Here is a 15,400-nt window from a genome sequence, read left to right on the forward strand (position 1 = left end):
CTTTATATTGCCAAAGTGGCATATTTTTGCACATAATTGACTTTAATGGCTGAAATACATAAAAGAACGTAATTATCATTAACTCTTATTTATTACTCGCATAATTGGTCTAAAAGTATTATTGTTAAGGGGTTAAAACTACAGTTTTGGGCTCTTATCAACATTGTTTACAGATCATGTTAAATCTGTAAACAGCTGCTTCTTCAGTCCGTTCCCTCCGGTGATTAGAGGCTCTTAAACTCGATCTTAATACTAGAAACTAGAAAGAGTCAACAACAACAACTTGCGGCATGCACCTAAGTCAAACATCAAGCATGTATGCAGTGACTTTATATATGGAACCTTTGAAATTTTAGTTATTCGTGTCTAGATGCCAAGAACGTACAGAACACTCTGTCTGAAACAAACGAGACCACTACTAAAATTTCTAACCAAATTCCTAGGCCAGATAATCTCAAAACTACTCTTTTTATCGAACCCAAGAGTGAGTGAAGCTATTCCTTTGGGGTTTGCCCGATGTCTATGCAAAACTCCTCCGGTATGCAAATGCCAAGCATATAGCAGGAGAGAAATTACTGGTAATTAGATTTTCTTTGTTGGGTCAAAAACTGAAAAATGTTACATTGTAACAGCCGTCTGAGATGGTTCCAGAAACTCACTTTGCTGTTGTTAATGCTTTGTGCAGATTGCTAAATGCATTACAATAGTCCCATTGTAAGTATATATGCAAATCTATATTTACATAGTAACTGACCTATGTAAATATGGATTTGCATAGTAACTTAAAATAAAATTTCACTTACCAACATTTCAGCATCTTCTAACGGAATATATTTCTTCTTCTCGTAGCTCCTTGGCCTTAAAGAGTCATAGTGTGTCCACTCCCAATTCAAAGTATCAACATGAAGCAAAGTCCAGTGATAACCATTTTTGAATTTTCTTAACTTGGGACTATTTATGATGAAAAATAGATGAGCGACCTTGTTGTCCAACTATTTTAGGACATCTGTGACATAGACTTTCATGCCTTGTTTCTGGTTATCTCTTAAAGCCAGCTACAACAAATAAGAACAACAATATCTTCATGCCTTGTATGCATATTCAGTTGAATTTACATATTCAACTTTAGTAATTAAATTACATGGAAGATGCTTACCCATGCAAATGATGAGAAATGGAGACACTTTAGTGGAGAAGATCCAATTAGCTTTTCCACTTCCTTGGAGAGTTGGAAGTGCACGTACCAATCAATGATCTACCATAAACAGTATGAAAAATTACTAAATTGCAAGTTTTTGAGTGCACGTACCAATCAATGATCTACCATAAACAGTATGAAAAATTACTAAATTGCAAGTTTTTTCATTTCAAAAGATTTGAGTAATCAAAAGATTTACCTTGTCATTGACGAAGAAGTTCAACCTCAGGTGGTTCACGTGTTCCCCCTGTATTTTCAAGTGCATTTGAATGTCCATCAACGCAATTGTACTACAATATGTATACACGATCAAAACAATTTGTGCAATTACATAGACGATAAGAAAAGCTTACAAATATTTATGAAAAGTAAATTTTACTTCTGGTTTGCTTTTTTGAAAAAACTTTCCACCAACGGCAACTTTTTTTTATCAAGTAGACTCCACAGCTTGGTTGAATGTGGTTTTGACATAGGCTTTCCTACGAGCGGGGGTGGTGGAGTCTCGAAATCATCTGCACCAATCACTGGTTCATCATCCAATTCAGCAACTTTAGTATTCCTTGTTTGCCTCTTAATATTTCCGAACTTATATATTGTTGATGTTTTCTTCATCCGCTCCCTTTCCTTCACTTTCTTAACCATCGAGTTAGGTTTTCCCTCACATTTTTCCTCCTCCTCCTCATCTGACTTTGTCTCGCTGCTTTCCTCTTCTCCATCCAACTCGGATTCTTCCTTTTCAGCCAACTCAGCCAACTCTCCACATGTCTCTTTCTCAGACAACTCTTCCTTTTCAGCCAACTCTTTCTCGGACAACTCGGATTCTTCCTTTTCAGCCAACTCTCCACATGTCTCTTTCTCAGACAACTCTTTCTTTTCAGCCAACTCTTTCTCGGACAACTCGGACTCTCTTTTGCCCTCCTCTTCAACCAGATCCACATCTATGTTCTCTACCCCTTCAACCATATCTACATCTCTATGTTCATGATTTTCAAACATATCTTCTAGACTCTCTTCACAAACTATTCTCATTAGTCTACCAAGTTCACCCCTTAAATCTTTACTAAGTTTCCTCAACTCTTCATTCTCCCTCTTCAACTTAGCATTTTCCCTCCTCAAGCTTTCAGCTTCACTTTGGTGGTGTTCAGGGTATAATGCCTCTTTCTCTTCCTCGGTCAGTTCCAATTTTACTTTGATGTTGCAATTAGGAATATTTTCTAGCTTGAAAGTTTTTGGTACTTCATCCGCTAGTCGTTCCATCGACCACTTTGCAATTCGTGGGAAGCAAGTCTCGCGGACTGGCTCACAAAGTTTCACATGCTCACACAAAAAGTACTGCACATAACATGTGAATTTGTATTAGCAACATTTTCATAGAAATCTTTTTCCAACATATGACATATGACATCTGCATTGGATATGTAAATTTCAATTTTCATATGCAAATATAGATTTTCATATGTAAAATTCTATTTTCATATATATTTTCATACACCTGACATGTGTAAATATATTTTCATATTTTCATACACCTAATTGCAGCTAGTAATGTGGTCGGTCATCCCTAACTAACTCTCTAATTACCCGACTAACATGAATTCTATCAAAAATAATGTTATTCTAAAAAGTAAAACTAGATCTCCACCAAAAACACTGATTAACTGATCAACTTTTGCTTTTGTTTGAAAGGATGTACAATCTACAATCAATCAATGATAAGTTTATAACTGGCGCTGTACAAACCAGATTTTCAGGAATACAGACCCAGTTAGGTGACAAAATTTTCAGATTTGGACTGTACAAAGTCCTTCCCATAAGCACCATGTGCCAATTACAACACTTCTTGCAATGACAGTCTTTGTGCTACGATATACACCATGCAGTCTAACGTAACTTGAGCAGTTCAAGGGCCTGCCCAATAGTAATATAGAGAGTGTCTAAAATCCAACACTGACCTCAGGATTGCTATTTCATTAAGAAGCCGAAATATAGGACTAGTCTATAGTGAGTACTAAGGGCCACCAATGGGGCTGGATACGGGATTTCATCTACAAATTTGAAGGACCAATCCAGAAAACATCCCTCTAAGGTTGTGATATAGACTATGAAACTATGACTATGCATATGTGAAAACAAAATTACATACGAAAACAGACAATATAATGTTATTATATTACCAACATATGACATATGCATATGCAAATGTATATTCTCTTTTATCATGTGAGGTGATATATGCTATGAAAACATAACTACGCATATGTCAGAAAACAAACTAAACTTACCAAAAGCTGAATAATGCATCCTGAAATTTTGAACGAACTACTGCTATCCCACTTCTGAATTTTTTCAATCAGTTCTGAGTGAACTGAGGCCCATGACATACTCCGGCCACATAGCTTCCAAAGTCTCAACATGCTTTGGGAAGGACCAAGCTATTCCACTCGCACCACTACTTACAAATATTGTCATCACCAGAAAAATGACGAGTAGTCTCACCACATCTTCAACGTCCGTAGGGTCTGTTGAATCTACAATATGGTTCAAGATTTCTTTTACAACCGTTGTTGTTATCTTGTTAACTCTAGAGAAACGTCTCAATAGGAATGGTGATCCAGAAATAGCTTTGTCTATTCTCGTTCCTGACTGGAAAACAACAACTTTCCCCATCACCAGAAGCCCAAATGTTATAGCCACATCAGATAGACATAAAGACACAAACTTACTTCATATCTTAAACTTATGTCTCTCCTTACACCAAATCGCTAACAACTTTATAATGATGTGGCTTGGTTTCTCTAACATTCTACTATCGACTTTTCCATCGACAAAAACCATAAACAGATGACCAAAAGGAGTTTCTTTCATCTTGGTGATATGAATATCCCTAATTCTTCCCTTCAAATCTTGTACAAGCTTTAGCATTACCAATGCAGAAGAACGAAATACCTTGTTAGAACCAGTAAATTTTACATCCTGTTGCAATACAAATTTGGAATATGTAAATACAAATTCAAATATGTAAATACCAAATTCAAATATGTAAATACAAATTTCAAAAGATGACCAAATACAAATTTCGAATATGCAAATACAAATTCACTTGTGAAAATACGAATTCATATATATATATATATATATAATTATATTTTTATATATGAAAATGCATATTTCTATCATAAATTAAGCATTTTCACCTTAGATTTCGTTTATTTACAAACGAAATTAAAAAAAAAAATGATTTTTACCTTCGATTTGGTCTTTTTATCAGTAGTTGCTTTCCTTTTTGTTTGTGAGATGGAAACTTTCAATTTTTTTGTTTTGGTGGGTGTTTCTCTCTTATTTTTCGATTGTTTTGTCATTTTTGCAGGAAATCTAGGGTTTGAGAATGCGGCGAGAAGAAAGAGAGAAAATTCAGTTTTAGATCTAGGGTTTTATGTGTGGGGGGTATTTTAGTTAGTTTGGATATTTAAAAAAAATAAGGGGTTTTTATGGTTAGTACGTAAGAGCATCATCAACGCGTTTTTAAATTTCGTTGTGACACATCATCATTTTTAGGAGCGAAAAATTTCTAAAAGGAAGGGATGAAACAATGCGGTCTGGGTAAATTTTGCTAAAAAAATTTGAACGGGTCAAGTTGTCCCGTCCCACTCCAATTTTTTTTAAAACGGGAGTAGTTGTCCTATGCACTCTATTAGCCCATTTTATTTGAAAACGTGCGAACAATGTTCCAGTAACATTTGCCCCACAAGAACTCACCAACATTCAAAATCCAAACCTTCAATCACCCAATAAAAATTCGATTTTCAACCAAATTTGTTTCTATTTTTTGCAATGGATCAACGTCGTCAAGCTGGACGTAAGAAGACTATTATGCGTGGCTCGGGGAGTTCAAATCCTCCGGAAAATGAGAGTGAACTCGTACCGGAAAATGATTTCAATTTTCCATAGAGATTGAGTATTGTTGATCATCCGACATTAGCTCCCGATCCAGACATGCATGTTTCGTGTTTATATAACACTGACGGAGTAAGTATGAGTTTATGAACGTTGTTCAATTGATTTTGATTTAAAATCGTGTTTAAAATTTAACGTATACTAACTGTTTGATTAAATGCCTCAACGTATAGAAAATGAGTTCGACGAGATGGAGATGCGCAATGCCGAGTATTAAAGAATTCTGGAGTCATCTAGTGGAAAGAGGGGAGGAAATGGAGCACGTAAGAGCTCGAATTTTAGGGAACACCTTTTGGTCCATTGATATCGTGTAATGCGAGCATTGAACCCCGATCCATCGACTGATATTTGCATTGGCGAACGATGGTGGCACACCACGCACACTTTTCACCTTCCATGTGGTGAGATTGGTATCACACCACTTGACTTTACAATGCTAACGGGTTTAAGTGTGGGCGAGAAGAAGCCAGTTTTGTTTGATTCAAGTATCGAAGATGATTTTGAAAGGTTGAAGACTCTACTGCCTTCATTGTTTGATGTTGAAGGTAGACTTGTTTCAGAGAATATGGATGGCAGATACATTTTGAACCTGTACATCAGAGAAAAATTCATGCACCGATTGAGTATTGAATATTGTTTAGAACATGAAGTTGACGCCCTATATTTGGACCCAAACTCTGCGGAGGAGGATGAGTTTATTAGGATTTTTTTGTTATATTTTTTGGGCCAAGTTGGTTTTACAATAGGAAAATCTGGGGTTCGGGCTGGTTGGTTAGCGTCTTTGGTAGACCTTGATAGCTTGGAAGATTTTGATTGGGGAGGTGCTTTCATGGCACATTTATATACAGGGCTTGATTTGTTTGTACAAACAAATCAAATGGGGAAGCAATGCAACGGAATTACTTGGATACTACAGGTAATTCAATAGGATTTAACTTTTAAGATATAAGCTTTTATTTTGTTAGTTAAATATTATATAATTTAAATTAATTAGATACACTTTCATTTGATTATTTCAGTACTGGTGGTATGAGTATTTGGCTTGCTTAAACCCTATACTGAAAGAGGATTGGGTTAAGGACTTATGGCCTCGCCCACAGGGATGGGCTGTTTTTGGTCATGCTAGATTAAAGGAAGAGGTCCATAATGATCTTCAAGCTGCTAGAATTCAAATAGAGACGAAAAGTATGAAATCTATTGTTTGGAGTCCATGGCAAGGTTCTTAATTTGAGAATATGCATATCTGTCAGCATAGTACTCTAATGTCGTTAAAAAGATTCATATTGCAAGCCCCTGATATACGTGCTTGGTTCCTTAGAGATAGGGTGACTATGCAAACCATTGGATATACATATATTCCTGCTCCCCCACCCACAGATATGCGTGCCATGGATGTTTCAGAGAATTTGATTGAACGGTATCGCGTTGAGAGTGCGTGGCCGTGTTTTACAGATTATGTTGATGTGAACTCCAGTCTTGATTATGAGACTTATTGGCGGAAAGTTTCTAGGGGAAGCCTATCTGCGGGTCCACTGTATAGAGGTGCAAACATGGATGTCGCAACTAGTCAGAGTCTTAGGCGAGGCGTCAATTCGAGAACCTGCAAGTTCCACAAGATCATCTGGAGTATATCATGGTTATACACCCCCACCTAGTGATCCATATGACCCATGGTCATACCGCGTTGTTAGTTCTCAGGGAATGGAGACCACATTTCACTTGGAGCGTTCGGTGCATGTACCTAATCTACAACAGTTTAATGAGGTATATTTATATTTCATTATGTTAATTTAAACACACTATGTATATTTAACTTATATACAATATTGACACAATGCAGGAAACAGATGAAAGGCAAATCAATCAGGGGCTTCGAGCTAGTTTAATTGAGCACATTCAACAGTATTATGGCTATTTAGACGAAGAACGAATGCAAAGAGCAAATGCTGAGCGTAGGATGGCTGAGATGACAAACGAATTGGAAGCCTTGGTAATTTTATTATATGTTTTACATTTTCATTTTTTTTTATATATATACTCAATTTTATATTTTAATTGCATTGTGTTGATGTTTCAAAGAATTGCTACTGATATCATGCAACAAAACAGTGCTCCTAATAAGAGAGGGCGAAAACGGAGAGGGAGTGGCGGAAGCGGTCGGTGATGCTCCATAGTGTTATATTGCACTATTTTATAATAATTTAGTTATGTCATTGTTTTTGTTGTTGGTTGTTAGTTGTTGTTGTTTTTTAGGGTTTGAACAGGTTTTTGAGAATCTTAACAGGTTTAGGTATATGAATTATGTTGATTAAACAAAGGAGGCTATGTCCAATTTTTTGTATGCATTAAATTAATTATTACATTACGTTAATTTAAATTCAAGACATTACGTTAATTATTACTTAGAATCTATACATGCTTTTTATTATGTAGACAAAGAAATTCTCATGTGAACAATCAAGCCCATGTGAACATGACTAATAAGCCCATGGGCCTCAATTTATTATTCCTCCAATCAATTTATATCCGCTGGCATTATTCCCAAGGGGGGGATCAATTTATATCCGTTGGCATTTATTCCCAACGGATATATTTCTATCCGTTGGGCCTTTGCATATATATTCAAAGTCATTTTCATTCCTCACTTCAGCTTCTCATTTTCATTCTCTAATCTTTCTCAACTTCAACTACCAATATGGGCGGATCAAATATTGTCCACATTTCTACACTTGAGATTTGTCAGTGGTGTAAGGAAGTTGGTCATTCTGCTTACTTCATGTCCATATATTAACATCAAATGCCCAAACTCTGAATGCAACGGCATGATGATAGTGGTCATAACTATCAATGATGATGGAACATTGGAAGACAAACTTCTAAAGTGTGATGTTGATGATTGTCCTTCAAATATCAACATCTATCATTCAAAAAGGTTGACATACGTATGTCATTTTTGCAACGGCGATGATTTCTGCCCTAGGTGTGGCTTGTCGCGATCAATGCAATCCTTCAATGTGTGGTGGAGAAACAAGTCGCACCTCTTAGAATTTAAGTGTAGGATATGTAATATTTGTATTTTGTTTAATTCCCTAGTGTATTGTCTTTAATTGTTTTGCATGTGTTTTTAAGTCCGTAGAATTTTATAAGATGTTTTGTATTTTTATTTCAAATTAAGTTGTAATGTTTTCCATTTCTAGTTGAGTTGATTTGTTTTTAATTTCAACTTATAAACAAACACATTTTTTCAAGAAAATATACTTTCATTAAAACAAAATACAATTTTATTTAAAGAAAAACATACACGTAAATAATAAAAACAGATTACAACATAAAATTTAAATAAATTAGTACGCTAAAACATAATCTAATACCACTCAAATACATGTTCAGGCCCAACGGTACAAAAGCCCAACGGTACAATTTTTGCAAATCTTCTCAAATCGTTCAGGCCCAACGGTACAAAAGCCCAACGGTATAATTTTTGTAAATCTTCTAAAATCGTTCAGGCCCAACAGTGCAAAAGCCCAATGGTAATAAAACCCAACGGTACAAAATCGAACTGTTTGAATTTTTTATTAAAAAAAAACAAAAAAAATTTGGACGGCTAAAGTAGTCCCATCCCACTTTTGGGACGGGTCAAGTTGTACCGTGCACACCATTTCTATTTTCTTAACCAATTTGACTCCAGTTTTGACAATTCTTATAATAGAAACGATAATTTGATAACGCGTTGGTGACTCAAATTGCTATAAATATTGTCAACTGTCACATTGAAAATAAAAAATAACAACGCGTTGATGATGCTCTAATGAGGGGGTTTTATGTTGGTTATTAAACCCAAAATCTGCATTTTCAAGAGATGATGAATATCGGACTTTAAGGGACGTCAAAAATTTGTAAGTTGAATTTGATCGTCAATTATCACATACAATAATGTTCCATTTTTATGTTTGCAGAAGTAGTTTAATAACAAATATTAGCCAATTGCTTGAAAACCCATCGCTCATTAGATTCATATCTACCAACTCAAATACCACACTAGATTACCTTATAAACTCATGTGGGTTATCCCCAGAATCAGCTCTAATTAAAAAGATTCTACTTAAACCCACAACAGCTAAACCTGACTCGGTTCTTTCCCTCCTGAAATCCTATGGTTTCACTGATACCCACATCTCAAAGATCATCACTGCTCTTTCTCAATCCAGATCAAGTTTTACAGCCCAAGCTTAAATTTTTCAGTGACCTCGGCATGAAAATTTGTGGTGTCTGATGTAAGTGTATTGACAAGAAGTTTAGAGAAACAGATTATTCCTTCAGTTAATTTCCTTAGGAGCTTAGTTCATACAGATGAAAACATTAGCTTCCTTCTTAGGAAGCGGAGTAGGGTGCTCTATGAAGCAGAAATGTTAATGGCACCAAACATTGCGATCCTGAGACACCATTGTCACAGCCCGAATTTCTAAACAATTAAAAAAATGAATATTTGAAATATAAATATCTCAAACATCACTTGGTTCAATTGTCTAAAAACCCAGGCTATGACGGGGTGGATACAACACATGTCAAAACCTAACCCACATCACAACAGGATCAACTTAACAACAAAAATCTCCAAATTCCTCAACTATCACTTTATTAAAACTTTCTTCCATCCCAATACAAACATAAACAAACTTTAAGAATAACAATTTCCAACATCGTATTCTCATGTCATATAAAAAATGTAACCTACGTTATTACATCCTTCCAATAAGAATCAAACCTAAAAGAAAACTAACGGACTGCTCCAGGCAAGAATCCCAAATCAAACGCCACGGTTCCATTGCCTTCCACCTATGTTCCCAAGAACACACCCACGTTGCCAAAACAAAGCAAACATGGGCCAGCAAAATGGAATTTGCTGGTATGAGTAGACTAACCACATAAAACCATTATCATACTTTAATTATTCAAACAATCACTTTATATTATCCCATAACTTAATCATTCACAGCTTGGAAGACAGGTAGTTCCGTCATTTTAACCGGCATAATTTCTTCCCAAGCAAGACTTCCATTATATAACTCATTATAATAACTCGTTTTAATATCTAAACCATAGAATTAAAACTTACCGATATCCACTTTGTATATAAGGGGGTAGGACGGCGTCCCCAAGACAAAATGTTATTAAGTCCTACCCTCCCGCAAAAGAAAGTTAGAACTTCTATATAACCTATGTAGATATTATATTAGGTATTCAAAAGTAAACCCAAACACTCGCATAATCAAACAATACAACTAACCCGCAAGGCGAATACCTTAGTTCCTCCCTAGGGCAGTCCAAACAATCTGGTCATTCATGGCACATTCAATGAATACCCCTATATAACGCTAACGGGCCATTTATGGCACATTCAATAAATGCCCACCTAACATATGACATCAACAGTCATAAAACTCAATTCCAAAACTTGAGGCGTGAAGAGTTCTCAAAGAGGTGGTAAATTTGTTTACGCATTATTGTGCTTTATTGTATATATTATTTCAGAGAACGTAGGAATATCTTGATTCAATTAATTTTGGTTTACGCGTTATTAATTATATGGATGTCTAAGTGTCATAACGTTGCATATCATAAAATACTGCAAAATCACATAATATTTAATACACGTACACACGTATATATAAAGGTCCTAGCCTAAGTCAAACATGCTAATAGTCCTAGACTTATCCTAATAGACCGAATCATATTTTTAGGAAAAAGTCAAATTTTCGGGTCAACTGGTCAAAGTCAACTCGGTCAAAGTCAAAGTCAACTCTGGTCAAAGTCAAAGTCAACCTGCCAAGGGTCAACAGCAGTCAACCAGTCTAAACTTATCTAACCCCAAAAGCCCAAAGTCAAAGGCCCAAAGTCTAACTTAAATCAAAATTTGAAAATCCAAAAGTTAAAAAACATAAAAGCCCACCCCGATTTGGCCCAAGCCCAAATCGGAAGGCACTGTTCATCTCCTTCCTCACCAAAACTTCCACCAGCCGACCACCACAACCCACCAACCTATCTCAAATTTAAAGCCCACGGTTTGACTCCTCACAAAAACCCAATCCACCGATACCCAAAAACGCGATTTCGTTATATCGACAAAATCGAGGTCGACGCCATTATTAACCCTTTTTAAAGCTTCAACAAATAGCCATTTTCATTACTCACACACACCTAACTACCTCCAACCACCCATAACCAATCAATAACCAACCAATAATAAGCAAAATAGTTCAAACAAACCAATAGGATTTCGTTCATGGTCGGGCGATTCTCGGCCGCCATTAACAAAATGACCATGACCAACCTTCAAAGCTTCGCCTGACAACACCCAATCTCCAGTCCACCATCACCCCACTACCCCCATTCATTTAACCAACCAACAACCCGCGACACCAAAAGTAGCGGTTCAAACCACGAAAATTTCAATTTAAAAAAACCAAAGCTCGGTATCACAAGAATGGCATTTTACGGGGGAGGAGGTTTGGGGGCTCGCCTCCCCTTTACAACCAATCCAACCACAGACAAAACATAAGAACAGTTCCACCAGAATACAGAGACGACTTCTCTGTCTCGCGCCGCCATTGGCGACTTCTTCTGAGTTCAAGTAATACGGACAGTTTATCAATTTTAACATAGTTTCGACAGTTAAAGGTCGAAAATTCAAGTCTCAACAGTGCTTCGAAAGACAGTTTAAACCAATTTTTAACAACTACAGGACGAATAACAATAACCGAATAACAAACGAAAACTTTGAACAGTACAATTATACGTGAAATAGAAAAAAAACTAATCTACTCACTGTTTATAAACCCGAACAAATGAAAAAATCCCGAAAAGATCAAGTCAACTGTTTTAAACGAAAGGATGATCTTCCTCATTCAACACCTTTTCTTCTTTCAGTAAAACTCCATTTTTTTCTAAAACTCTCGCTGTGTTTTTGACCGACCCTATTCTGTTTTCTTTCTGTTAAAAACAAAACCCCCGAAATAGGGAAGAAGGTTTATCCCATAAACCCACGTCTCCTATTTCCACTAACACTTATCCTATTTTATTTTATCTATTATCTATTATTATTATTATTATTAGGAAAATAACCGGATAAAAACACGGGGTGTTATAACCATGGTGTGCCGGAATCCAATATATCAAAGTCCATAATGACTCGCCCTAATCTTCTGTGCCAGAAATCTGACCGTTTTAACGAAATGGTATCAGAACTTGAGAAAATGGGTTTTAGTCCCTTGAGTACTTCGTTTATAAATGGCCTATTTGTGCTTTTTAGTTTAAAGAAGACTACATGGGAAGCGAAGGTGGCGTTTTTTAGGAGTTTTGGGTGGTCCGAAGATGAGTGTATTTTTATGTTCAGGAAGCACCCCTCTGTTATGGCCTATTCTGTGGAGAAATTGAAATCAGCTATAGATTTTCTTATGAAGAGCCTGAATTGGACTCGATCTGATTTTTCTAAACACGTAAATGTTATAGGATATAGCTTGGAAAAGAGAATCATCCCAAGAAGTTATGTTATTCAAACTCTGCTCTCAAAGGGTCTAATAAGTAAGGACGGTATGGGTCAAGCTTCCAGAGTATCTGAAGACATGTTCTTGAAGATATATGTGATCAAGCATCGTGATAAGATACCTGAACTCTTTGAAGAATACCAACGAATGATGGGTACTCAAGGTGTACATATTGTCTCCACAGATGGAAGTAAGACTGAGAAATTGTAGAATGTTTTCTTTACAGGTTAACTGTTTGAAAGATTATATAACATCTTATGTTCTATGATACTTTTTTCCATAAAGATGTGGCTTTGTGATATGTTGTTTTGATCAATTCTTTTCGTGAACTCTAGTCTTTGGTGTGCCCATATACTAATTTCTCATTTGGTCTGCTTCGCCTGTATCTGTATTTTTTCTTTTCCATATTTTACATCTTGGGTTGAAGGTATATGCCCTTTTACCTGATTGTTACAAGGAATCAGCTGAAAGGCTGAAAAACTTGTGTTTGGCACTTTGGCCATATACTATCACTTCTGACGGTTGTTTTAAGTTTCGTGGAACTTGTGTTTGGCCGTTTTGTTTCTATATTTTATGTAGTTTCAGTGATTTCCCTTTCCTTTTCAACAGAAACTGTTTGAAATAACATAGACTTACTGGTATTACTCAAATTCATGTTTGTTCTATTCATATCGTAGATCAGACTTGGAATTTGATTGAATTCTTGAATATCTAACGTTTCATTCTTCTTATTGAAATTCTAGGCTCATTAAAATAGGCAAAGATGTATCTCTGTATAAACTATTCAACGGGACAAAATTGATGCTTCCTTCTTGTGGTTCTCAAATTTATGATGCTTCCTTGTTGATGCTTCCATTCATTGGAGTTGGTCTGGTTGTGTTCCTCGCACTATTAACTGTGGCTAGCATTGGACATACGGTATTACCTATGTGAGATCTACGTTTATTCTAAAACTAGCAACCCTTATAGTTCAACACGGGAGAAACCATAAGTCACAAAATGGATCAGAAAATGAAACCATGGAAAGTGCCAAATGGTGTTATAAGGATTTTGAAACAGAGACATAATGCAGGCATACTTCAACAGACTTCTCATAGGCATTTCTCAAGAAAGAAAGTGCTTGTAATTGTGAATTTTGATTATCAGCTTGTATGTACGTTTGTCTTGAATTTTATATAACTAGTTCCTAACGATAGCTTCTCATGAATGATCTACATTTACAGAAGCTCTATCAATTTTCACTACATTCTGTGATGCCATTACGGGGCGGACAGGTCATTTGTTCTTCTATGTTCTATTTGCAAACTAGCACTGCGCGAAACTTTGAGCATTAAACAGATTCAAGTTGGAGATATTGCTGCGGACGGTTTACTTCAGTTGGAAGGGTAGCACCGGTGCAACTCTTTAAAAACCATCGATCATGTGTGTCCCTCTGCCCGTTGGGTTTGTTTAGGGCTCAGTTTCACATTTTGAGAGAGGATTATGAAGAACAGGCATGAATGGAAACGTATTCTGTAGTTTCAACTAAACTTAGCTTTATACAATGTTCCATCAATTTCATTATGTATGCAGAAATATTGTTAGAGATTCAAGACGGAAAGTTAACCATTGTTTGTATTTGTTCCAAAAACCATCACCATTCAGATTCATCTCTTCTATCCCAAAACCAAATAATGAGGAGGAGAAAGCAAGTTTCACAGTAGATTACCTCATAAATAAGTGTGGGTTAACCTTAGAATCAGCTCTCAAAGCTTCCAAAAAATTTTTTTTTTTATTGATTGGCAAGCGAGGTTTTTGAGAGGTCCCCTACCCCTTTCATTAAGATAAAACTAGCTGGTTACATCCTGACATACATTTTGCCATTGGCATCATCATAGACTATTTTCCTAATATCCTCGGCGAAGGAACTCGGGACTAGCTCTATAAACTTGGCGGATGGTATATTTGACGCTAGTGCATCTGCAGGTTTATTCACCTCCCTAAAAACATGTTTGATCGAGAAAAACTCAAAACTTCCTAATGTTGGCCATCATATGATTGCCTTGCCATGGGTGTTGTCCCTTGTTTCTTATAAATGCCACCACGTTCTCTGAATCTGTTTGTGCCGCTACTCGCTTGATCTGCTTGCTTGCTGCTAGTTGGTGCCCTTGTTCAAGTCCTTGTAGTTCAATGAGAGCAATTTGTCTGAACTCTGATTTGCCATGTCCAGCTGCGATTACTTCACCTATGTCATCTCTAATAGCTGTAGCCCATCCTCCCAGATAGCCCTGAAGAGTACCATCTGTGTTGAGGTTGCATATGCCCTGTTCGGCCCTCTCCCACTTGTATTGCTGAGCTTGTCTTTGTGTTGTTTCAACATTGATGTTCCATGTCGCCATAAAACTAGCGCTCTCTGGTCCTTCGGTCATAGTGATCTTTAGTGAAGTTAACTTGACCTTAGCTTCCTTGAAGATTAAACATGCAAGCTGTGGTGCAGTGCATTCTTTATTTTCAAAGATTCTAGTATTTCCCTCTTTCCATATCCAATAAAAGAACCCATTTACGATCAGCTTTAGTGCATCCTTCTTTACCCCTTGCCTGATGTCTTGTCCTTGATCCAAAAAAGTTGCTATCAGGAAATCCACAATTACTAAACCTAACTCTGTTCTGTCTCTCTTCAAATCCTATGGTTTCACTGATGCCCACATCTCAAAACTCATTGCCT

The 15,400-nt window shown here is 36.4% G+C and overlaps 1 pseudogene across 1 annotated transcript; it reads left to right on the forward strand.

Annotated features, from left to right (window-relative positions):
- Window positions 1–9,054: 9,054 nt before the first annotated feature.
- On the forward strand, window positions 9,055–14,709 carry LOC147523591 (uncharacterized; annotated as a pseudogene). Its single transcript, XR_015201473.1, has 3 exons — window positions 9,055–9,598; window positions 12,284–12,886; window positions 13,920–14,709. The product of XR_015201473.1 is annotated as an uncharacterized LOC147523591 (transcript).
- The last annotated feature ends 691 nt before the right edge of the window (window positions 14,710–15,400 follow it).

This window comes from Coptis chinensis, chromosome 1, assembly GCF_015680905.1.
Source record: "Coptis chinensis isolate HL-2020 chromosome 1, ASM1568090v1, whole genome shotgun sequence".
In the NCBI taxonomy this organism is placed as follows: Eukaryota; Viridiplantae; Streptophyta; class Magnoliopsida; order Ranunculales; family Ranunculaceae; genus Coptis; species Coptis chinensis.